We start from the raw sequence: 26,651 nt of genomic DNA, 5'->3' as shown, positions 1-26,651 counted from the left end.
GCTGTGCTTGCAGTGGCTGAATACTGAAGGATACTATTCTACAAACTTATTGTTTTTAAAGGTAAACACTGTGGACAGTGGTAGCTAATGAAGCCCCCTAGGATGTTCCTTCTGTTGCTGTGGAGACATTGCTAATACCTCCCACAGTCTCTTTGCTCTTCCTTTAGTCCTGGGGGGAGCTCTCTGATCCTTGCCAAAAAAAAAAAAAGTCTTCAGGGAGCTAGAATGGGTGTCTCCAGGTACAGGTCAGCTTTCCAGGGCTCCAAGATGATGAAATTATAAACACACCCCTCACAAGGGGATCTCAGGCTGTGATTTCCTGTACTCCGGCCAAAGGAAACATTAAATGTCTGAAAGAAAAACAGGTAATTTGGTGTTTTTTTACAGCATAGCTGCCACGTGACAGCCAATGTCATAGCATCAACATTAAAGGATATGCAGCAACTAGTGGTGGGAAATAGTTTGTATCCCTTATGATTCAATGGAATGCAGTTCAAGCTTCAATACCCAGCCTTCCTGAAAAGAAGAGTTTGTAAGGAAATTTAACTAATAACATTTCATTTCGGACGTATAACAAAACAGAATATAGGCTGTAAGTATACCTGGGAAGATATTATCCCTGCTGTTTTGCACTTGTCTAGAGAGTTTTTTTTAGAGAGTAATGGAAGGGTAAGCCAAATAATTACACAACAGCATTTATAAGTTCTGTAATCTGGTATAATGTATATCCTCAGACATTCACTTTGGCATATAGAGAGAATTATTATAATTTTAAAATTAAACCCGCAAAATACATACAAATTATTGTAAGCTTGTGCATTTTTTATGTTTTTTTTTTTTTTGGTAAACATGGTTACAGAGCCTATAACTAATTCTGACAAAGACAGAATTAGGAAAACATGATGTCTTAGAAAAAAAGTAGGGAGAGTCTCTTTGTGGTGATAGAGATGTGAACCTGTTTCACAGCTCTAGTTGTAGTGTTCCCAAATATTTAAAGTTGCTTTTTTTTTTTTAATCTTAGGAGAAAAGTAACCACGTGGCAGTCCTTTCATAACGGAAGTAAGAAACAACTTGGATCCTTGGTGTTACATGAATAACATAAACATGAATGTTTCTTTCTTAAGAAACCAGATATCAAATCAGGAAAATATTTTTAAAATACCGTCCAAGCTGTTTTATGCAAGCAGTTTTCTTAAGTTATAAATTCTATGTAGAATGCTAGTCATAGTATTCTTCAAAATCTGTTTTGAATAGAGGTATTGACAGCAAAAGGTACAATTTTATTTTTGTTACTCAGAGAAATATTGTAAAATCCCTAGTATTTTAAAGCAATTAATACCTAAACGTTGGTCTTGTGATACAACCAAAATGTCTCCTGACCACACTAACATTACTTGACATTTTAATGAGATGTAACTAATAATTTCTGAGACATGTATCTTGAAATTTTCCTGATTTATCGAAAGTACACAACAGGGAATATAGATATTTTGGTATGATACCTATATTTTTTTCCCTTAATAGAGTTTTATGATTTAAAACCTCCATAAAGTTTAAATCTGGAAATGCGTAGGTGTGAACACAATTGAATCAATGTTTTATTCAGATGTTCTTTCCATTGTAATAGAGATGATTTCAGGTTTATGTCTCTATTGTAGGATTTAAAAATATATATATATTAAAAATATTTTACATCTCTACAGACATTTCTGTTATGAATGTCAAGAAAAGTTTTCACTTTACACTTATTATGTGAATATTTTGACACAAAAGCATACTTATTGTAAAACATCCAGTGAGAATTCATGCTTTCTCTAATGACAAGATTTCTGACACTTTTTTTAACATTTTTTGTCTGACTGTTCATATTAGTTCTAAAACCAAACAAGCGGAATATTAGGGAAGTTAACAGAATATGTAAAAACAAAATACCTTTCACACGGATTTTGAATCTTACTCTCTATTTGGTTTTCTAGAAATAGTATTTATCCATGTATGGATCACCCTCTAAAATGTAAGTGATGACATAAATCAAGGGTTATGAAGTTAAAATGGCAAGTACGCCTTTGTTTCAACACAGTATCTTGTGTAACTGAGACACTCCAGCCTGGGAGGCCCCCACTCCACTGGTTTTCAATCTGCATGGTGCTGTTGATTTCTCTGTAATCTTCTAATCTCTCAGACCAGAATTTCTCAGTAACGGGACAATGCCATTTTCTTCCACCTAACCACATTTTATGTATCAGCTTGGACTGTGATTTTTAAATCAACCTGTCTGGATTCAAAACTTGGCACACCAACTTTACAGCGATATAACTGTGGTAAAGCTACATACTCCCTCAGTTTCTTCCTTATATTCTTCATGCATATTTACCTGGTAGCTTTATTTTGAAAAGAAAGCAAGATAATCCATGTAAAATGTTTATAAAAGCACCAATCATTTTTTGTCAGCCATTATTTTCTGTTACTAGTAGGGGTCTACTACCATTGGGGGAGGTCTCTGGATGGCAAAAACCGTTTGCCCTTGACTGCTAACTGAGGGTGTGAAGGTTCAAACCCACTCCCCAATTCTGTGAAAGAAACTCCTGGAAATCTGCTTACATAAAGGTTACAACTAAGAAAACTCTGTGGAGCAGTTCTACTCTGTACATATGGGGTCATCATGAGTTAGGATCAACTCTACAGTGAGTTTGGTTTGGTTTTATTAAAATTTGAGGAGTCACTGGGTGGCGAAAATGATTAAGCACTTGGCTACTATTGAAAGGTTGTTGGTTTGAATCTACCCAAAGGTACCTCACATGAAAAGTCTGACTGTCTACTTCTGAAAAATCAGCCACTGAAAATCCTGTGGAGCCCAGTTCTCCCGTGGCACACATGGGTTGCCGTGAGTTAGAATTGACTTGACTTTTTTGTTTGTTTGTTTTAATTATCATTGTTAGATAAGAGAAGATCTGAGTCTTACTCCTGCTCATCTTCCACCTCCTGGGCTTGTTAATTCATTCCAGATGAGAGAAGATGAAATATGGATGTGACAAACCAGATGACAGTAAGGGAGTTCATCTTTCTTGGGTTTTCTGCTGTTCCCCAACTGCGGCTCACATTATTTGTCGTGTTTCTCATTATGTACCTACTCTCCCTCGTGGGAAATACACTCATCATTTTCATTGTTCTGTTGGATTCCACACTCCAGACACCCATGTACATTTTCTTAGGAAACTTATCCTTCCTGGAGATCTGGTACACTACGGCAACCATACCTAAACTTTTGGCTGCCTGCCTTTCACAGGTTGTGACCATCTCCATTTCTGGTTGTATAACCCAGTACTACTTCTTTTTCTCCATGGGGGCTACTGAGTGCATCCTGCTGGCAGTGATGGCCTATGACAGGTACCTGGCAACATGCAACCCTCTTCGCTACTCACTCCTCATGAGTCTTCAGATTTGCCTATGGTTTTTCAGCTGGATCTTGGATTGGAGGCTTCATTGCCCCACTCCTACCTACCATACTCATCTCTTAACTTTTGTGGCCCCCAGAAGATCAATCATTTCTTCTATGACTCAGATCCCATTTTCAAACTGTCTTGCTCAGATACATTCTTGATGGAGGCCTTGGGCTACACATGTACCTCTGTCGTGATTCTAAGTTCTTTGCTTCTCACTATGTCCTATGGACACATTGTGTTCACAATAATCAGACTGTCTTCCCGGGAGGCTCAGAAGAAAACTTTTTCTACCTGTGCCTCCCACCTCACTGTGGTCTCTATCTATTATGGCACCATCATCTTTGCCTATGTTCACCCTCCAGCCAAGTACAACTTCACCATCGGCAAAGTGGTGTCAGTATTCTACTGTGTGGTCACCCCATTGGTAAATCCCTTCATCTACACACTGAGAAACAAAGATGTGAAGAAAGCTTTCAGGACAACTCTAGCATGAAAGAGATTGCTCTGGGCCAGAAACATGCAAGATTTTTAGTTTTCAAAGTGAGCAATTGAGAACAAATTCTAAAAATACATTTGTAAATTGTAAATACTGACAATATATTATGAAATGGTTACTATATAAAATGAACAGCTCTCCAAGCTTTAGGTTATACGTTGAATGGCATTCAAACAGATATTCTATTCTTACTGTGTTTAAGAATGCTATAATGCAATGTCCCTGCACAAGGCACTCACAATTGAAAAACAGACTGGAATACTTCCATATAATATATAAGTTTAATGTTTGCATAATTTACACCTTAATAGTAACCATGTACCAAAAAAAAAAAAGAAAAATTCTGCTATATGAAATGGTGTTCCTCCATCTGGTAGATGGGCTAATAAAAGCTAACCACTTTGTACCTCAAAACTGTACTTACCCAATAAAAATGTATGGAGCACTATTTTCAGGCATAGGTGCCCTGGTGGTGCAGTGGTTAAAGCTCTCGACTGTTAACCAAAATTTCTGCTGCTCAAATCCACCAGCTGCTCTGTGGGAGAAAGAAGTGGCTGTCTGCTTTCTTAAAGATTACAGACTTGGAAACCCTATGGGGCAGATCTAGTTGTCCTACGGTGTCACTATGAGTCAGAATCGACTTGACAGCAAAGGGTTGGGTTTGGTTTATTCTTAGGTGTTAATTTTGATTTAATTATAAATGTAAATACCGTATTTATTGCATTTTTGATATGGATCTAAGAATTTTCAAAAATAAAATATCAGGACTAAATGAACGAAGGGGTTTATTAGACAAATAATTTTTAAAATATCAGATATTCTGGATTTTTCAGGGTAATATGCAACCATGAATAAGTGAGCTCCTATGATGGATTTCCATGTTAGCAAGGGTAATATGGTTAATAAAAACGAAAACCAAACCCGTTGCAGTCAAGTCAATTGCAACTCATAGAAACCCTATAGGACAGAGTAGAACTGCCACATAGAGTTTCCAAGGAGCGCCTGGTGGATTCGAACTGTTGACCTTTTGGGTAGCAGACGTAGCTCTTAACCACTATGCCACCGGGATTTCCAATACGGTTAATAAGTGAGGAAAAAAGAGAAAAAAAACTTAAAACACGGTAGTACAAGAATGGGATATCTAACTAACGTGGTAAAATTAACATGAATACACTTACATTCCTATACAATACCTGAGTAGCCAATTAATTCAACAGAAATGAATTAACTTAGAGGAAAAACAAAACAAAACAAAAAACAACTACAACTGGTTTTCCATTGCTAAGTGCCCCCTTCCTATATGAAAGAAGCTTTAACCTTTTCAATGCATTTTGGTAGTTTACAAAAAAAAAAACCAAACCCACTGCCGTCGAGTCGATTCCGACTCATAGTGACCCTATGAGTTTGGTAGTTTAGGGAAGAATATTTCCACTTGATTGCCTCCTAAACCTTCTGCTGTTCAAGTTGTGATCCTTGGACCAGCATCCTTAGCATCATCTGGGAACTTGTTAGAAAGTGCAACCTCAAGCCTCACCCAAACCTCCTCATTCTCGCTGATTGAGAACCTACATTTAAAAGATATCCCCAGGTGATTGGCATGCACGTTAAATTGTGAGAAGCAGTACTTTAAGCAATGAATATTTTAAGTATTATTTTTTAATGACAAGAGAATACAATGAAATCAAGAGCCTGCCAATATTTGGAAAATTTTCTGAGTTTAAATTTTGGCATGTGATTCTCTGGAACACATGAAAACTAAAATACAAAACTTTACTGAGTTCCTAATTGGTTTCTATTTTTAAAGTGATACACATTCATGGATGCTCTTCTCAAAATTATCTTTACATGTCATTGTGAAACTACACCATGTGACATCTTTCCTAATCCCTCCACTTCCATCAGAATTTCAAAGGTATCTACAAAATATTACAATAATAGTGAAGTACTCTCTTTCAGAGCACAGCATTTTCCGCGTGCTTTTCCAAATAAAGGGAACTTTTCTTAACTCATAAATGGCAGTGATTTTTCAAAAATCTGAATCCTTGGAAGAAGTATTTTAATGTATGCATATCTAACTCAGACTTCCTTTTGTCACTCCATCGTTCCCAAACCTGTAACTGGTTTTCCTTCTTGGCGAGGGAAAAAACTAATCATGTGGGTAGTTTTGAGTGTGGGTGGTTTTGAGTAAATAAACATGGTTGTCCCATTCATTCATTTAGTCCTGATATTTTATTTTTGAAAATTCTTAGATCCATATTAAAAATGCAATAAATATGATGTGAGTGATTTTCCTAGAAAGAGGTAAATGTGGTAACGACAATAATTATCATATTTTTATAGGCAGGCTGTATTACTGCAGAAAATCCTGAATGGCAGAATGCATGCTGCTGGAGATCGCCATAAAATAGCAGCAAGAAGCAAAATGCAAACACTAGTCAATGAAAAAACTCTGATGACAATGGGAGTCAAAGCAGTGTCAGAGAACATTTTCTTTCATTTGATTATAAAACTAGGACAGTACTTGAAGTAAATTTGAAAAATATAAAGAGGACAGGAGATAATTTTTAAAGAGGACAATTTTATTTACAGGCTGTTTTCTAAATCTTGACAATACTTCAATACATACATTTTCATCAGCTGGGATGACTATGTATGTAAAGTTACCTTTTATGAGTATTTAAGCAACTTAACATGTTAGTAATTAAAACAACATATATTTGATTTGTTTGTACATATATTATTCGGTAAATTTATTAAAATAAATGGTATTTATATTTTGAATGTAAATTTGTGTTCATGTGTTATTGAAAATGCAGTTGTAATGAATTTCCATGTAAAGTATCTGTATCACTGGTTATTTGCTTGTGAAAACAAGATTTAGCAGTAAAACTCATCATATATAAATTTAAATTCAGCTTTATTTTACCATCCCTAAAAAAGTACTATTACGTAATGGTTCTGTATCCATTTATGTTGGAAAGCCAGGCGTCTTAGACTACCATGACATCTCCTACTCCATTGCTCTTCATAGCAAATCCATCACCAGCTCTTATTTTTGCTACCAACTTCTTTTGTGATGCATCAATATACTTCCATCTTCAAAGCCAATACTGCAAGGCCCTCTATGCACATCAGTATTTGGGATACCACGGTGTTTTCTCAAGGGTCTGCCCATTTACTCTCATGACACCTTCCAAAATAGTCCTTCAGGCCATAACCAGAGGGAAACTTTTACACTGTACATCAGATCATACCTTGTTTCTGCTTAGAAAATATCAACGTTTCTGCCTTGCTTTAAGAATAAAATTAAATTGCTCATCTCAACCTAGAAAACCTGCCTGGCCTCGCCTTCTCTTATCTCCATGCTCTGTCTTGGTGTCAGACCAAAAGCCAAACTAGATTGCCTTACCACTATATCCCTGCCATGCCCACCCCCCTATAAGCCTTTGCACTTGCTGCCTATTCCCTGCCCCAGCTATCAGGCTGTGATGCTCTTCCTTCAGGGCATGCCCTCAGGCACAGCTTTCCTAAGGAAGGTTCCCTGGCCTCATTAACAGAAAACTCAAAGCTATATAAACCATCTTCTTCCAATCACCAGATACCTTTCACTCAAATTTGTTTAGTTATTTAATTCATGTTATTTTATTTTATTTCTAACAATATAATTGAAACTATCTATATTACATATAGATAGTGTGGTGCGATGGATCACTTTGGTGTGGGCTTCCTCCCCATGGTCTAGTAACTCTCACCCAAGCAACTGGTGGGGATCATGCAAACAAGGTCTATGAAACACTAACAAAGGAATCAGCCAGTTTTGTCACCCTGTTGGGCTTAAAATGAGCCAACTCAGAGGCGGGAATGAGAGGATCTCACCACCACCAAGGAAGAAGAGCCAAGAGCTTAACATGTCCTTTGGATCTGGGGTCTCTGCACCGAGAAACTCCTGGAACCAGGAGACCGAGACAGGGCGGTAACACTGCAGACAGTGAGAAGCGGTGGCAGAGAAATGGTAGCAAGCGAGTCTGGGAGGAGAGACCAGCAAAAGATGGTGCAGTGGGCTTCACGGCCCGCAGAGTGAGAAAGCTGAGGACCCTTGGGGAGGAGGGTTGCCGGAGGAGTGGGTGCCTCTGGGCACTTGATGGAGCTAGGTTTGCTGACTCACAGAGCAAGAGCCAATCGCCTTTGGGCTGAAGGTAATGGAGGAGTAGGGTGCCTTTGGGCACTTCCAGACAAGGCTGAGAGAGCTGTGTAACACTTCCCTGGACAGGGCAGAGGCCAAGGAGCCCAGAGAAAAGCAGACTTTCAGGCACAGCTGAGGAGAGGCTGCCCTGATGGAAGATCTGTATCCTGAGTGTTCCTGAACCTGAACTGTAACCTGTCACTTCCTTCATAAACCCCATGATTGTATTGTCTGTGAGTTTTGTGTGGCCATTACAATGAATTCTCAAACTCAGTGGATAAGTAGAGAGTGCTGTGGGAAGGACGGCTGGTGTCAGAACTGATAAAGATGGTGGAGAGAGGAGGCATTTCTGAACTCCTCCTCATAGAAATCAGCCTTGGGCTATTGATCTTGATTCTCCTTCTCTCTCTTAAAACTAGAGGAGGTCAGACACCACCTTCACACCACTTTTACAGATACAGATCCCTGCCATCGAATTGATTGCTACCCACAGCAACAATGTGGTTACCCGTGATGTACCTTATGTACAACAGAAAACAACATTGCCCGCTCTGGGGTCATCCTCAAGGTAACCGGCATGTCTGAGTCTATCACGGCAGCTGTCGTGTCCGTCTGTCTCACCAGGGATCTCCCTCCCCCTGTTGACTCTCTGCTTCAGAAAACATGACGTCCTTCTCCCTCGGTTGATCCCTCCAATGACGTATCTAACGAGGCAGGTAGCACCAGGCTCTTCTGTGATCTGTGAGGGTTTCACTGACTCATTCTCGTGAGTGGATCACCAGGTCTTTCCTCCCAGTCTGTCTCAGCTCCTCATTCTCGTGAGTGGATCACCAGGTCTTTCCTCCCAGTCTGTCTCAGCTCCTCACTCTCGTGAGTGGATCACCAGGTCTTTCCTCCCAGTCTCCCTCAGCTCCTCATTCTCGTGAGTGGATCACTGGGTCTTTCCTCCCAGTCTGTCTCAGCTCCTCATTCCCGTGAGTGGATCACCAGGTCTTTCCTCCCCGTCTGTCTCAGCTCCTCACTCTCGTGAGTGGATCACCAGGTCTTTCCTCCCAGTCTGTCTTAGCTTGGAAGCTGCACTGAATCCTGTCCATCATGGGTGACCACGGAGGTACTGGAAATACAGCTCAGCTGCCAGCACCGGAGCAGCACGCGAGCCTCCATGGTATGAAAAACTGATAGATATGTGGTGGCGTTAGTCCATAGTCCATAAAAAAAAAAAAAAAAAAATTCCCATAGTCTTTATTATTATGACTGCATATAGCTGAATTTTTTTCCATTGAGTGCTTTCAATTTTTTTTCTATTTTTCTTTAGTTTTTATAACTTTATTCTGATATCCTCAGTTGTATTTTTTTTTTTAATTTACCTTAAAAAAATTTGGGGAAGAGAAGAAGGAATAGAGAGAATTTTTCACTAGGAAACTTCCAGTCAAGAACACGGCAATCCTCCAAAACCCTCAGTATGCTTTATTTATTTATTTATTTATTTGTTTGTCTGTTTATTTGTTTATTTATTTTTCACTCTAACGTGTACATGGAGTTGCAAAGGATCGAGAAAAATCAAAGCAATTTTGAAAATTAAAAATAAAGTCAGATAATACACATTATATGATTTTAAGATTTATTATATAGCTTCATTTGAAACCCTGGTGGTTTCAAGTGCTACGGCTGCTAACCAAAGGGTCGGCAGTTCAAATCCATCTAGGCGCTCCTTGGAAACTCCGTGGGACAGTTCTACTCTGTCCTATAGAGTTGCTATGAGTCATGTGTCATTGGCATAAAAATAGGCATGTCAAGAAAAGGAAAACAAAGACAACAGACTGGAAAAGGATTTGCAGAACCTATATCTAATAAGGAAACCCTGGTGGTGTAGTGGGTAAGCGCTACGGCTGCTAACCAAGAGGTCAGAGGTTCAAATCTGCCCGGTGCTCCTTGGAAACTCTATGGGGCAGTTCTACTCTGTCCTATAGGGTCGCTATGAGTCAGAATTGACTCAACGGCAGTGGGTTTTATGTCTAATAAGGAAACCCTGGTGGCACAGTGGTTAAGAATTTGGCTGCCAACCAAAAGTTGGCAGTTTGAATCTACCAGGCGCTCCTTGGAAACCCTATGGGGCAGTTCTACTCTGTCCTATACAGTTGCTATGAGTCAGAATCAAGTCGATGGCAATGGATTATATCTAATAAATGACTTGTAATTAGATTTATAAAGAATACTTAAAACTCAACAATTAAAAGGCAGACAATGCATCGAAAATAAACAAAAGATTTGAAAATACATTTTTCAAAAAATATATGAATGTATGACATTGAAACATATGCAAAGTTGCTCATCATCATTAACGTCTCAAAAACTCAAACTCAAACTCATTAAATGTATATTAAAACTGCAATATCATATTACAACTGACTTAGGAAATAAAAATTGGCATCTTCTGCCTGTGCATATAAGGAATGTGGCTCAGCTAGAGCAACAAGGACACACCAACTGGGCCCTAAGCCATAAAAACAACAGCTAAGACAATCTCGGTAAACATCTTTTAGGAAGTCTTTCACACAAACAAGATACTTAAAGCAAGTAAGAGCCACCTATTTTTCACTCTTATCTTTTTCCCTTAGCATTTAGTAAATAGTGAGATTTGTTGGACCAGTGAAGACCCTCCTGTTATTGCCGAAGCTTGTACCAATGATTATTAAGGTAAACAACTCAAAATGCAGAATCACAGTGATTTAGCAGTTTTTAGCTCATCTGTGAAAACGTGAATCTTTTAATGATCCTACACATTTGTAATGTCCATACGTATTCATGATTCTGTAACATTTTTCAGACTCAGGCAGACCTATAGCTCTGGCGGCATACTTGCCTGTTCCTCACTTTTGTCTTTTGAAACATGTGCTGAATAAAATCTTTCTTCTCACTTTACTATAACTTTGTGGTAATTTTACCCAAGGACAATAATTTTAGTCGTGATGGTAGGATTTTCTGAAGCAAAGAACTCATTCAACCCTGAGACCTGGACTGCAAAGCAGAAGCCAGCAAACACAGGTCCTGTCTTCTAGACCCCATGCATTCGTACTCCACATCCCTTCAACATTGATGGGGTAAGTGCTCTCAGAAAATGAAAAAAAAAGCCTTTGCTTATTCTTTTTTTTCCCCCTCTCTGTTTTTCACTATTTCTTAGCTTTTGTTTGGTATATGGTTTTGAAAACAAGTTGTCTTGTTGAAGGAGAATCTGTCTTAGATTTTTGCTTGATCATTTGGCTAAGATTGACACCTAGCAATGCTTTTGGTAAACTGCAACTTCGTATCTAAATTTGGACATTTCGATAAAAAGTTAGAGTTAATTCTATTTTCAAAACTCTCTGAGTCACTATAAGTCACAAAATCCAGGCAGACGTTGATCAGTAATCGCCGTTAGGGTAGTCGCCAGCACTCATCATGGGCGTTAGAGACTCCTATGACAGGATAAATTGGTCACAAGACAGGCCAGAGCAATAGGCTGCCTGCCGCTCACGAGCAAACTCTCACGCAGTGAAGGTAAACATTGGTCCAAGCAAAACACCGTCCAGACCCTGCGGCCCTCTTCTTTAGGTTTCTTTTTGAACCGGGGAAAATCTGCAAAATTGCGCTTTGTCTTAAAACTTTTCTTCCTTTTTAATTTAAAGATGAGAAATAACCAGGAAAAGAGTAAAATTAACAGCCCACTATCCGGCACACCTGAGGCCTATATAGTAAAAAACTTTGAACCTAATTCAACACGATATTTAGAAAAATTGCATGATTTCTCTACAATGGCCTACATGGGAAATTTTGAATTCGTTAAGTTAGTCTTTTTGAGGTGTAAGTTAGAAGCAAAAGGATCTTAAATAAACCAAAATCAATGGGAAGTATTTTTTAATTGGTACTTTGAATCCTCCAGAGTCAGAAAATGATTACTTTTGCTTGAGTCAAGGAAAATATTGCTAAACAACCAAAACAAATTTTGGCATTATGAAAGGGTCCAGTAGCATTGTTAGATTCAATAATGCATAAAACTCATATTAATGTTAGAGAAAACAGAAAAAAAAACTCAGAAGAATAAAATAGGAAAAATAAAAACCTGCTTCTATTTATCTTGATTTCAACTCTAGTTCCCTTTTTGCTGAATTGCCTTTTCATTCTGGTGATATGTTTGAATCTGAGTTTCCATCTCCTCTGATGTCTTTAGTAGCTAAGCAATCCAAATTAATAGAAGGACTGGTGGAAGTAACAGTAAACCCTTGGTCTAAATCAGAAATTAGGGCAATTATAAAAGATTTTCCTGATCCTCATGAAAATCCTCAGAAAATTTTACACACATTTTCTATCTTAACTGGTACCTATGAGCCAGGTCCTTCGTATTTACATCATTTGTTTCATATGCTACTACATTCAGGAGGCAAGCTAGATGGATGGCTGAGGCTAAGTGGAAGGACCCAGAAGCAAGTTTAGTTAGACTGGAGTTAACAGAAAGGAACTAAGAGTTGAGGTTCAAGGTTTGGTTAAAGAATTAATAAGTGCATTTCCCAAAGTTTTTCAAAAGAAGGCTAACTGCACAAAAATTTAGGCTTGCAAACGGGGAAAATGAGAAAACGTATATACTTTTATAGATCATTTCTCCAAAATATTTTAAGAACAATCAGGCTTAAGCGAATTACAAAAGAACATCAGCCTATGTTACAGTTAGGGGTGTTATTGCCTGACCTAGCAGGTTTGATAAAAAGATACACTTTAAATTGGGAAAATGTAAATCCTTCAGAACTGGTTGCAGTGGCTTACAAATTAGCTGCAACTGAAGAAGAAGAAAAAAAAAAAATACAGAAAGTGAGATAAAAACTAGAAAGCCCAAAAATAAATTGATGGCTTTCTGGTTGCAACAGCTGCAAAGTAGAGGTGGTAACGATAGAACGCTGACCAAGGGACAGACTCAAACAAATATGCCCCCAAATGAGCTAGTTTGTAGCTACTGTAAGAAGCCCAGACATATTAAGTGGGCTTGTTTAAAACTTAAGAATAAACAAAGGGTTACTTCTTCAGCATCCCCACTACCTTCACAGAGATAGTGCTTCAAGAATTGAGGGGTTTCACCGTGGTTCCTCTCAACAGTCAGGGGGAGACAACACTCCATGTAAATGGGGAGGCTTGCGCCTTCCTGATTGACTCGGGGTAACCATGTCAGCATAAATCTCATGTGTTTACGAAAACCTCTTCCTTGGAGTAACAAAACTTCTAAAATTGTGGGAATTTCAAATGAACAACAAATTTTGCTCCACTCAGAGCCAGTACCAATATTTCTAGAATCTACTGAAGATTTACATCTTTTCCTCCTCAGCAATGATATTTTGGTGATTTATTAGGGCGAGATTTATTATCCCAATGGTGATGCCATATACAGTTTACTGACAGTGGAGAAACTCTATTAAACTTTCCTCCATTAGATGAGTCCTTTACTGAAAAAAACGTAGAACATGCTCTATACTTTATTCAAGGGTATGAAGTAGACAACTGTGGAACAAACTCAGGGAGAAGAAAAGGAATTAGAATAATGCCTAGTGAACTCTAGGCAAGAACAACCACAGATGTAGGAAAAGTCTTGTCAGCTGAACTTATTCAGGTTCAGATAGACATTTCTAAACCCCTAACTAAAATAGCTCAGTATCCACTAAAGCCTGAAGCTTTAGTGGGGTTAGAACTTATATTCCAAAATTTTCTGCATCAAACTTTAATTATACCGTGGACTAATCCTTGCAACACTCCTATTTCTCCAGTAAAAATACCAAACAATAGAGGGAGGAGATTTGTACAAGATTTGAAAGCTATAAATAAGATTGCAATACTTAGGTCCCCTGTGGTTCTCAATCCTTACTTAGCCCAGGTACTAAGTGATGATATATTCTTTACAGTTATTGATCTCTGTGGCACTTTTTTTTGTACCCCTGTATGTCTGGATAGTCAATACTTGCTTTCACCTAGAAAGAAAAAAATATGAGGACAGTTTTCCCCCAAGGGTTAAATGAAGTCAAGCTTAGTTTTCACAAGTATTACATTCAGATTTCGTTCTATTTTAATTTAAATTAAAAAAAAAAAAAGTCATCTATTCTGACCCATAGCGATACTACAGGACAGAGTAGAACTTCCCCATAGGTTTTCCAAGGTGTGGGTAGTGGATTCGAACTGTCAACCTTTTGGTTAGCAGCCTAGCTCATAACCACTGCACCCACCAGGGCCCAGTTTTAATATGGATCAGTGTTATTGCAATACATAGATGATTTTTTTCTACCTCTGTACAGTATTTTATTATCACAACATTTAGCCACTAGAGGGCATAAGGCTTCCAAAGAAAAATCACAATTTGCTCAAAAGCAAAAACCAAACCCATTGCCACAGAGATGATTCCAACTCATAGTAACCCTATAGGACAGAGTAGGACTGCCCCATAGGGCAGAGAAAGAAAGCTTTCCCCTGGAGCTGGCACCCTAAATTCAGACTTCTAGCCTACCAAGCTGTGAGAGAATAAATTTCTCTGTGTTAAAGCCAATCACTTGTGATATTTCTGTTATAGCAGCACTAGATAACTATGACACTGCCATTCAGGTCTCTGATGATTCCCATGTTTCTGAGTTAAAACACCACAGGCATTTCCATTTTGTTCATTAACATACAAGGAAAATCTCAAGGCATAATTTGAGAACCCCAAAGTGGGAATATTTAGAAGGGCTTATTGAAGTGTGTGTATCACTCATATACCTTCTTCAGAATGGAAAATGGATAAGTTACTTATTTTTTTAGATAGTGATATAAGGGTTGGGATAACAAGGAAAAATTTGGACTCCAATTTCAACAATATCCACAAAGACTTAAAACCCTCTTAATTGTTTCTTTGTGGTAGGCAAAGGAAAAGTTAACATAGTTTCCTTTCTTCTTGAATCTTCAAAAATACTTTCAGCTCAAATAAGCTGCCCTAAATATTTTTTTAAATATTTAACAGTAGGTTGAGCAAATTGTGGTGCAGTGGTTAAGCATTCTGCTGCTAACCGAAAGGTTTGCAGTTGGAATCCTCCAGCTGGTAGGGCTAAAGTTAGGGTTAAGGTTAGGTTACGGTTAGGGTCAGGGTTAGGATTAGGATTAGGTTTAGGGTGAGGGTTAGGGTAAGAGTTATTGTAAGCGTTAGGTTTATGGTTACAGGTGGGCCAAGGTTAAGGTTAGGGTTAGGTTTAGGGGTAGGGTTAGGGTTAAAGTTAGGGTTAGCTTTAGGTTAGGGATAGGGTGAAGTTTAAGATAGGGTGAGGGTTAGGGTTAGGGTTATGGCTAAGGTTTGGGTTAGTTTTTAGGTTAGTGTTAAGGTTATGTTTAGGGTTAGGGTTAAGTTACAGGTTCTGTTTAGTTTTAGGGTTAGGGTTAGATTTTAGGTTAGGGTTAGGTTTAGTGTTACGGTTAGGGTTACGGTTTGTGTTAGGCGTTGTGGTTGGAGTAAGGGTTAGGTTTAGGGTTAGGGTTGGGTAGGGTTAGGATTATGGTTATGGTAAGGTGTTAGGGGTAAGAGGTGTAGCTTAGGGTTCGGGTTTGGGTGAGGGTTCCAGTTAGGCATTGTGGTTCTGGTCATGGTAAGGTTTGGTTTAGGGCTAGGGTTATGTGCTTTCACAATCTTTTAAAGCTAAGACTATGTAGTTGCTCCTCTGGAAGGATAAATCCACTGCGATGTAGTTTTTCAGAAGAAACCTTGCGTTTGCCAGAGCAAATGAGGAATTCATTGCAGGAAAGAAAAGTATCTCTCATTATGCCCGCTTTGCTCAGAGGACTGGATGAAGTTAGGGAGGTCTCCCTCTCACTGAGAAAATTGCAGACTGCTATTGCCTCTGCACTGTCTTATTCGGAAAAGAGCCTGTAGTTACACACTTTGAACTGTGGAAAGGCACCAGGGTTTGTTAGGAGTTCACCAGGCGCTTTGTTTTCCCTGGGCAAAAACGAGCCTTCACAATAGCTTAACACTAACACTGCATACTAGTTCCACTTCCAGAACACAGCTACCGCAAGGGAGTTCTCCGGAGGAAACCTTCCCTCCCGGAAGGGCAGATTTGCCGAGCTCATTGCAGGAAATTGAAACCAAATGACAGTTTTCTCATCCTAACTGCTTTCGTCAGAGGAATGGATGAAGTCAGAGTGTTCTTTCTTTCACTGAGATACACAAAATCTGATGTTGCCTTTGAGCTCTGTTCTTGGCAAAGAACTGAAAATGACATGCATTCAAGTGGGGAAAGACATGGCTTTGCTAGGATTTCACTATGCACTCTGTTTTCTCTGGGCCTCACTGTGCTCACAGTATCTCTTCAGGGCAACACTACATAGGATTTACTCTGCCAGGAGAGAGGTTACTGCTTTGCAGTTTGTGCTAGGAAACCTTGCCTTCGCAAGTGCAAATTGACCCAGTTCAGGCAGGAAAGAGAATACAAAAGGCCTTTTTCTCCCTGGGTCAGGGTGCTTTCACGATCTCTCAAAGCTAAGACTTTTTAGTTGCTCGTCTGGAAAAATAAATCCACAGCAATGTAGTTTTTCAGAAGAAGCCTTGTGTTTGCAAGAGCAAAGGAGGAATTCTTTGCAGGAAAGAGGAAGGAAAAAAAAGTTTCTCTCATTATGCCTGCTTTGCTCAGAGGACTGGATGAAGTCAGGGAGTTCTCCCTTTCACTGAGAAACATGCAGGCTGATGTTGCCTCTGCTCTCTTATTTGGAAAAGGATGTGTAGTTACACACTTTGCAATGTGGAAAGGCACCGGGGTTTGTTAGGATTTCACCAGGCAATTTGTTTTCCCTTGGCAAAAACGTGCCTTTACAATATCTAAAGGCTAATGCAGTATACTTGTTCCACTTCAAGAAAAGGGCTACACAATGGAGTTTTTCTGAGGAAACCTTGCGTTTGCCAGGGCCAGATTTGCCAGCTCATTTGCAAGAAACAGAAACCAAATGGCGTTTTTCTCATTCTGACTGCTTTGGTGAGAGAACTAGATGAAGTTAGAGAGTTCTTTGTTTCACTGAGAAATATGCAAGGTGATGTCGCCTCTGCGCTCTCTTACTTTGAAAAGAGTGTGTAGTTACACACTTTGAACTGTGGAAAGGCTCTTGGGTTCGTTAGGATTTCACCATACACTTTTTTTCCCTGGGCAACAACGTGTTTTCACAATCTCTGAACGCTAACACTAAATACTTTTTTCACTTCAGCTACAGAGATACCACAATGGAGTTTTCCTGAGGAAAGTTTGCGTTTGCAAGGGCCAGATTTTCTGAGCTCATTGCAGGAAAGAGAAAAGAATAGACAGTCTCTCACAATACCTGCTTTTCTCAGAGGAGTGGATGACATCATGGAATTCTTTCTTTCACTGAGAAATATGTAGACTGATGTTGCCTGTGCGCTCTCTTATTTGGAAAAGAGCGTATAGTTATATACTTTGAACTGTGGAAAGACACTTGGGTTTGTTAGGATTTCACCATGCAGTTTGTTTTTCCTGGGCAGCAACGTGCTTTCACAATCTCTTAAAGCTAACTCTACGTTCTTGTTCCACTTACAGAACAGGGTACCACAATGTAGTTTTCCTGAGGAAACCTTGCGTTTGCTAGGGCCAGATTTGCCAAGCTCATTGCAGGAAAGAGAAATCAAATGATGATTTTCTCCTTCTGACTGCTTTCGTCAGAGGTCTGGTTGAAGTCAGAAAATTGTTCGTTTCACTGAGAAACACAAAAGCTGATGTTGCCTCTTAGCTATGTTCTTTGCAAATAATCTAAATTGACATGCATTCAAGTGGGGAAAGACAGGGCGTTGCTCGGATTTTCCCTGGGCCTCAGTGTGCTCTCATTATGTCTTCACCGCAATACTACCTATTAGTTTCTCTGCAAGGAGAGAGGTTACTGGTTTGCAGTTTGTGCTGGGAAACCTTGCTTTTACAAGTGAAAGTATATGAAGTTCAGGCAGGAAAGAGAATACAAAAAGCCTTTGTCTCTCTGGGCATCAGGGTGCTTTCACAATCTCTTAACGCTAACACTATGAAGTTACTCCTTTGTATGCGTATTCGCAAGAGCCAATTACTGCGTTGTTGCAGGAAAGAGTAAAGAAAAGACAGTTTCTGTCATTATGCCTGCTTTGCTCAGAGGACTGGATGAAGTCAGGGAGTTCTTCCTTTCACTGAGAAACATGCAGGCTGCTGTTGCCTCTTATTTGGAACAGTTTGGAGTTACACGCTTTAAACTGTGGAAAGGCACTTGGGTTTGTTAGGATTTCACCATGCACATAGTTTTTCCTGGGCATCAACCTGCTTTCACAATCTCTTAACCATAACACTACATACTTGTTCCTCTTCAAGAACAGGGCTACCACAGTGTAGTTTCCTTGAGGAAACCTTGTGTTTGCAAGGGCCAGATTTGAAGTAGTGAAAATGCATTCTCTTTAGTGTTTTAATATTTAGGGAGAATATATTTTCTCATTTGTTTTAATATAGCTGTATAAGCTGTAATTAATCTCTAGTCCTTGGAAAATGGTGCAGGCTCTGTTCAAAATATAACTGAGCAGTCTGTTCTGCTCTTAAACATAAACACTCTAATACCTTACAACATATTTTCCCTTATTTGAAATAGGTGATTGAGAGCTTGACATGGCTAACGCCTTTATGATGCTCTAAGTAATTTCTAAACATTTTTTTAATTGCACCAGCTGCACTGGTTTCCTCCAAAAGGGTGTGGAGCTATCTCAGCTCCTGTGGCCTTGATCTCTCTTCCCCTTTGTTTGTTCTCTTTAGAAATGGCCTTCGGCCTGGAAACCGACAAGAAGGCTTTCGTTCTTGCTCCCTATCTCAGCCACGGTGGACTTGGCAAAACAGCCTCACTAGCCGAGAGATGCTTATGAGAGCTTTTTCAGCCTGTTACAAATATACTGATTAGAGTCCAAGGTGCCTGACATGTTTATCTTAGTTTAATAAAGATTTTGTATAATTCTTTTGTGATGTATAAGACCATCTGTGGACTATGTGCTCAAAACATTAGGTAAGCCTGTATTATAACCTCCCATAAACCCTTTAGGACAGACAGAATTTGGGAGAAATTTAACCCCCTCTGTCTCTTGAATACCAGTATTCAATAAAGCCTTCTTACTGTTTACCTTTTCCTGCCTCAGTATTGGCTTTGCGGCAGGTGGCTTGAACCCGCAATTTGCAATAACAAATTCTGGTGCCCAACGTGGGGCTGTTTTTGCTGCTTGAGATGTGGCTGCCCCAGATGGGGCTCGGACTGGCAAATTAACCCTTAAGTGGCCGCTGGAGGTTTTTTTTCCTCCAAAGGGAAACATTGCCTGATCCCTATTCTTGCCACGGCACCGCTGGTCCCTAACCGCAGAGAAATCAGTTAAGCAGAGAACAAGACAGGCTAAGAGAAAAACCCCGGGGTGAGTCCACCATTCCTGTCCCTGTTGCACTCAGGGCCAGGGCAGATAGAGCAACCCCAACGGAGGCTTAGACTCTTGGTTTCTGAAGCCAGTGTTGCTTCAGATGACTTACCCTCTGAGTAGGCTCGCATAAAGGACTCCTGGTGGTTCTAGAGTCTTGGTTTTGGTTTTTGGTGTGTGAATGAGGCAGTCAAGATTGCCTCTGTCATCCTAGGGATTGCCTGAGAGGTTGAGGCTGCTGAGGCTGTCAGGATTACCTCTGTCATCCTAGGGATTGTCTGAGAGGTTGAGGCTGCCAAGGGTGAGCGTGAGTCTGGCCAAGTAGCTGAGTGTGTATATGTGTGATCTGTGTGCCTACCAGTAGAATTGTCCATGTGAAACTGAAGAGATCTCGTGTCTTCTTTGTCATTATGCTAACCCCTATTTATACAAAACCTGTTGTCAAATTCATAAATATTTTTAGTCCCAGTTCTTTAATTGTGACAATTGGTCACATAGGTTATCGGAAGTCTACTATGCCCAAGGTGCCTTAGACCAGCGTCTAAGAGATAAGGCTGAATTAAGCTTAATTAGAAAAAAGTGGACTTCCAGGTAGACCATGCAATTCACCATGATCAGGTTCAAAAGAGAAGAATCGGCCCATCAATAACTACTAAACATTTGAAAAGAGATCGGGCGGGGGGGGAGGACTCATAAATCCCTGCTAAATCCCTCCTGAGGTGCATCCTAACAAACTAGAAAAGGTAGAACTATGAACTCATGATTAATAATAATAATAATAAGTTTTTATACAATAATGTTTGACATAAATACAAGCTAAAAAATCAGGGACATTGGCCACAGTATGGTTCCTTGATTTTTGGTATGGTCTTTCAGCTTAATTTGTTTTGTAAAAGACAAAAAAATGAGCTGAAGTCCCCTATGTTCAAGCATTTATATCACCATATCAATATAAACCCCTCTAACCAAGTTCGTTTTCAAGGTGAAGAGGAGCCAAAAGTGCTTCCCGATTCTTCCAGAAAGGACCCCTTGCTGGAGGGATGGACTCTGGTTTCAGCTATGGCTCCTCCTCCTCCTTATTGTGGCGGTGGTGCCACTGCTGGGAGAGGACAGGGCAGAGGATGAGAATACACACTTCCCACCAGAGTTGGGACTGGACTCTAGTATGGGTCCATCGTGCAGAACAAAAGGGAGAGACACGGAAGAGACGGACAGTGGAGACGCAGCTTCAGGTATGGTTTTCCCTTCTCGTACCCGACAGGGTACAGTTTTTGGTGAGGGAGCCCCCAAAAACCAGGCAGGGCAATATCCCTTGAGAAAAGTTCCAGCCAGAGTAAACACTAAGGGGCGACCACAAAGACAGATGCTAGTTGCCTTTAAGGTCTTCAATAATGAAGACCAACCAACAAAAATAAAAAGATTGATGAGAAAGTGATACGGGGGGCTAGAGGAGAAGAGAATGAGTGAGAGAGAGAGACATGTAAAACTGGAGAGAATTCTAAAAAGTAAGGGTGTGAGAAGAGAGACAGAGAATGTGAAGAAAAGAACAGTGTGAAACCAAGAACAAAAGAATACTGTTTTGTACAAGATCTGAGGAAAATTAACCAAATAGTAGAAAATGTACATCCAGTAGTTCCAGATCCCTACAACCTCCTTGCCACCATACCCAGCCAATATAAATGGTTTTCAGTGCTAGGTCTGAAAGATGCATTGTTTCACATCCTCTTACATCCTGAGTCTCAACAACTATTTGCTTTTGAATGATAACAGCTACTGGGGTGAAACAACATCTTACATGACAAGTCCTCATCCAGGCATTTAAAAATTCTCCATTTTTAGAAAAATTTGACAAGGGATTTCAGGTTATAAAAGCTGAATCGAGGTCTGATTTTATAATATGTTGATGAAATTTTGGTGGCTAGTAGTAAAACTAAAGACTGTAACCAAAATACTGTATTAGTTTCAAAGCACTTGGCAGAGTGCGAGTACCGGGTATCTGAGAAAAAGACACAAATTTCTCTCCCACAAGTTAAATATTTGAGACTCCAGATTTCTCAGACAGTGAGACCTTCTCCCAGATTGAAGGGAAGCAATCATGATGGTGACAGCCCAAAAGCCACAGCTAAGAGGATTCCTAAGGATGGCTGGGTTTTGTCAAATCGGAATCCTCAGGTTTAGAGTCTTGGCAAAACACTTTTATGAAGCCCTGAAAGGGGGAAGAAAGAGAATGTTAACAAGCTTTTAAAATATTAAACGTACGTTGATGACGGCCCCAGCTTTGGGACTGCTTGATTTACAAAAGTCTTTTGAACTGTTTGCACAGGAGAAAGATATCGCTATGAGAGTTCTGACACAGACTTTGGGCTCCGCCAGGCGTCCCGTGACATACTTCTCAAAGCAATTAGACACCGTGACTAGGAGATGGCGACCGCGTTTGTGGGCAGTGGCTGCAACCTGAGACTTACCCCAAGAAGCCGAAAAATTCACACTCGGCCAAAAAAAAAAAAAAAAATGACTGTGAATATCCCAACACCCCAACACAGCTCTTCCTCTCTTAAAACAAAAGGGGTTGGGGGGGTTCTGGCTTAAGGCGGGCCGCGTGCAGAGCGGCGCGCCCCGGAGGCTCCGAGAGCGGGGCGGGGGCGACAGAGCAGCAGTCCTCCGCGGGCTTTGTCTGCTTCTCCCGCGGTGGCGAGAAGCGCCCTGGGAGGGAGCCGAGAAATGGCCCCCCGGAGGTGGACAGTGGACTGCGACAGCGGCGACTGGCTAGAGCGCCTAGAGCTGCAGCTGCGCCATGGTGAGCTGCTGGTGCTGCGTGGCCACCTAAAGAAAGCGCTAGAGACACAGCGGCACTGTGCTGTGGCCCCTCTGACAGCCCGAGCACCTCCGCACCTTGATAGACTGACTAGTTGGAGCGCGACCCGGCTGGGCGCCCACACTGGTGCCGCCGAGCTCCTGAACTGCCTGGGCTGCCCGGCTTCCTGAGTGAACTGGTGACCATGCCCTGTGGCCACAGCTACTGCCGCCTCTGCTGGGCCCGCCTGCTGGCCGCTGTCGCAAGACCAGCGTCCTCCTCAACCACCTAACAGAAAAGTAGTTTCCGAGCCTGAGAGAGATGGCCTGGGCGGCCGGCCGGTTTAAAGAGCTACTACAACAGGGGCTCTACTGAAAGGGCCTGACCACCAAGTATTTCTCCAGTGCCTCGCTCTTAATAAAGATTTTACAGCTGTAAAACTAAGATTAAAAAGGATTTTATGTGATTTATTATCCCCTAAAAAAAAAAAAAAAAGAGGCCTGATGAGTCTTCCTAGTGTTCATTGCCATCTATTAAAAACTTTTAGTTTATAACACAGTATCAGCTCTGCATGAAAGCACGCATTATGGGAGGGACGCGAATTCTGGAATGAATTCAGCAAACAGCCACAGGACCAAAGATCCTCAAGACAGTACGTGAGGTCACTAAAAGATGCCCGTTGTGTGTTAAAAACAACCCAAAGACAGTGCCACACCCAGCGGAGCAAAGGATACAACACGGAGGAACAAACATGGGAGAAGATTGGCAAGTGGATTTTACGGTGATGCTTCGAGCACCTGGAAACTTCAGGTATATACTAGTGTTTGTAGACACGTACTCTGGGTGGGTAGAGAATTTTCCTTGCCAGACTGAACATGCTCGAGGAGTGACTAAGGCATTACTTGAAGAGGTTATTCCCCTATTTGGTTTGCCACTCTCAATTTAGAGTGATAATTGGGGAGCTTTTGTGGCCCAGGTAAATCAACAAGCTTAACAAGGCCTTGGACATCAGCTGGAAGCTGCACTCGTCGTGGAGGCCACAACCTACTGGAAAGACTGAAAAGATGAACCATACTTTAAAAGGGGCTGTTGCTAACCTTTGCCAAAAAACCCACTTCACTTGGTTACAGGTATTACCAATTGCCCTGCCTAGGATTCGGGGGGCCCCTCGAAGTGGGCTTAAGTCCTTATGAACTTACACATGGGAGGCCATTCCTGAAACAGTCAACTTTCCCCACCTCCGTCATGACGGAAGTTGAAAAGAGAAATTGGGTCCGGTCCTTAGGAGTAGTTATAAGTACTATTAACAAATATGCTTCTTCTCGTTTGCCCTTCCCCTCCGATGTGCCTCTTCATAGGTTCAAGCCAGGAGATCGGGTCTTGTTAAAAGCTTGGAAGGATCAACATCCAGAAGATCACCTGGCCCCCATCTGGCTGGGATCATATGAAGTCCTTCTAACTACTCATCCCTCTCTGAAACTGGCCGGAGTAACTGCACGGGTGCATCATACTAGAGTAAAACCGGCCCCACCGCCTCGAGAAGAACCTAGCAAGAAGACTGAAGAATCCTCATATACCTGCACCCCAGTTCAAGACCTAAAGTACAGATTCTCAAAGATTTAAACATGACTCTAATCCTTTTTTTTTTTCCTAATCCTTATTGTTTTTCTATTCCAGGTCGGGCCTGCCTCAGCCAAGAAAGAGTCAAGCCAGGCTCCTACTATTCTCCAGTCGAGAGGCACCTTGACTTTACAAGTGGGACACTCCCTGACTCTCCCTTGTATTAGCTTTTCTTTAACCCCTGTAGGTTCTATTAAGAGGATTCGAGAATCTCCAGGGGAAGAGCACTCTGTAGTTTGGAAATCGACTGGAGATTTTCCTCAAGTTTCCCTTATGGCTGACGCTACTCAGTTTAAAAATCGTGATTTTTCTATTATTATTCAGAATGTTACTCTGTCTAATGCAGGGACATATTTCTGTGTAAAATATAAGAAAGGATCCCCCATGGATATTGAAATCAGCCGGGGGCAGGGGACTTATGTGATTATTATTGGGAAAAAAGAACCATCTCACCTCCCAGATGGCTGGGACTGGTCATCTAATGGTCTAGTTACCAGGTCCACCAAGCTGTGGCTAAGGGAGGGAATCTCAGCAGTTGCTGGGTGTGCCACCATTTGCCAGGATCTAGTGCCCCCCTAAGTCTTGTGACTGCTCCAGTTTTCAACTACGATAAAATTATGTCTGAGGGTGTGTTAATGCACCGTGCTCTGTGCAATATCCTTCTTCTGTCCCTTGCTTCTTCCTCTCTAATCTGTATAACCATAGTGAAAAAGGAAATTGGGGATTAAAGTTCCAAGTACCCCTAGTACGAATAGATCAACAAATTTTCAGAAATTTTCAACTTCTCTCTTCATGCAATGGCTCTCTTGTCAACCCCTCTTTGTTACATTTTAATTCAAGCATCCCAAATGTCCCGAATGAATGTTTGTCTTTTTGTGCCCCACTAGGTTATACTTTCCTGTGTGGGGGCAAGCCATACCCCAATAGCTAGTCACCCAACTCATTCAACTCGCCCTGGACTTGGGCCATCCAGTGCTTAAATGGGATCCACTTCATTGGCCAGTGCATCTTAGGGTTCCTAGTCTTTCCCACCCAAGTCCATTCCACCACCAGCATTCCACATCCATCAAGGAAAAAGCAAGATGTTTTTTCTGTAAATCATGTTACATTAAAAACCCAGGATGATGGATATAACCCAGTGTTAGTGGTTTCTGAGGACCATAATTCCCGGACTAGGAATATATCATATGGAAATGTCTATTAAAAACCTTTCAGATACAATCCATTTATTAGCCCTGGGTACTGACAGAGCCCTAAAGGCCCAACAAAAAAAAAAAAAAAGGCCCAACAAGCCTCCTTAAATTCCCTGGTTGGTGTGGTCTTAGACAACAGGATTGCATTGGACTTCTTGTTGGCAAAATCAGGGGGTGTTTGTGCCATAATTAATAAGGCTCGTTGTACCTGGATTAACACTTCAGGGGAAGTGGACGTTGAATTAAAAGCGATCCATAAAATTACTGAGTGGACAGATCCCCTAGCACGGCCAGGTGGACCATGGGATGGGATTTTGAATCTGTTCCCATCCATAAGATCTTGGTTGGTCCCTCTCGTCACCTTGGGAATTATAATTTTAATAGTGTGTATTTGTGTTCCATGTTTTCTAAAAATCTTTCTCAAAGGAACTAGGACTGCCTTAAAGGCAGGGAATATTTTTACCCTAGTTGGCTGAGAGAATTCTCCAGTCAACCAAGGAGATGCTCACCATTTGGTTCACTTAGATGCTATTGCCTCTCATGCTAACTCTACTTCTAACCCCCACCCTAAATAAATATTCCCCGACTTCATGCCCCTCTTCAGCAGGAAGTAGCCAGATTGAGTGCTGCCCTGTTTCCCAAGATCGTGAAACTTTCAGAAAAAGGGGGGATTGAAGTAGTGAAAATGCATTTTCTTTAGTGTTTTAATATTAGGGAGAATATGTTTTCTCATTTGTTTTAATATAACTGTATAAGCTGTGATTAATCTCTAGTCCTTGGAAAATGGTGCAGGCTCTGTTCAAAATATAGCTGAGCAGCCTGTTCCGCTCTTAAACATAATAAACACCCTAATATCTTACAACATATTTTCCCCTATTCGAAACAGGTGATTGAGAGCTTGACATGACTAACGCCATAATGATGCTGTAAGTAATCTCTAAACTTTTTTTTAATTGCACCGGGTGCACCAGTCTCTTCCAAAGAGGTACAGAGCTATCTCAGCTCCTGTGGCCTTGGTCTCTTTTCTCCTTTGTTTGTTTTCTTGAGAAATGGCCTTCGGCCTGGAAACCGACAAGAAGGCTTTCTTTCTTGCTCCCTATCTCAGCCACAGTGGACTTGGCAAAACAGCCCCACTAGCCGAGAGATGCTTATGAGAGCTTTTTCATCCTGTTATAAATATGCTGATTAGAGTCCAAGGTGCCTGACATGTTTATCTTTAGTTTAATAAAGAGTTTTTATAGTTGTTTTGTGACCTATAAGGCCATCTGTGGACTACACGCTCAAAACATTTGGTAACCCTGATCTTTCGCGTATAAAACCCTCCCATCAACCCTTTAGGGCAGACAAAATTTGGGCGAAATTTAACCCGCTCTGTCCCTTGAATACAGGTATTCAATAAAGCCTTTACTGCTTACCTCCTCCTGTCTCAGTATTGGCTTTGCAGCAGGTGGCTCAAACCCACAATCTGCGGTAACAAATTTG

The 26,651-nt window shown here is 40.8% G+C and overlaps 1 long non-coding RNA gene across 1 annotated transcript; it reads right to left on the bottom strand.

Annotated features, from left to right (window-relative positions):
* Positions 1–166: 166 nt before the first annotated feature.
* LOC126057195 (uncharacterized) lies at positions 167–26,651 on the bottom strand. The gene is made up of 3 exons (XR_007512446.1): positions 26,585–26,651; positions 4,364–4,474; positions 167–350 (listed from the first exon to the last, which is right to left on the bottom strand). It is a non-coding gene; the product is annotated as an uncharacterized LOC126057195 (long non-coding RNA).

The sequence above is a fragment of the Elephas maximus genome, chromosome 13, assembly GCF_024166365.1.
Source record: "Elephas maximus indicus isolate mEleMax1 chromosome 13, mEleMax1 primary haplotype, whole genome shotgun sequence".
NCBI lineage: Eukaryota > Metazoa > Chordata > Mammalia > Proboscidea > Elephantidae > Elephas > Elephas maximus.
Note: the sequence above shows the minus strand (reverse complement) of the source record. Positions and strands in the feature narration are given on the sequence as shown.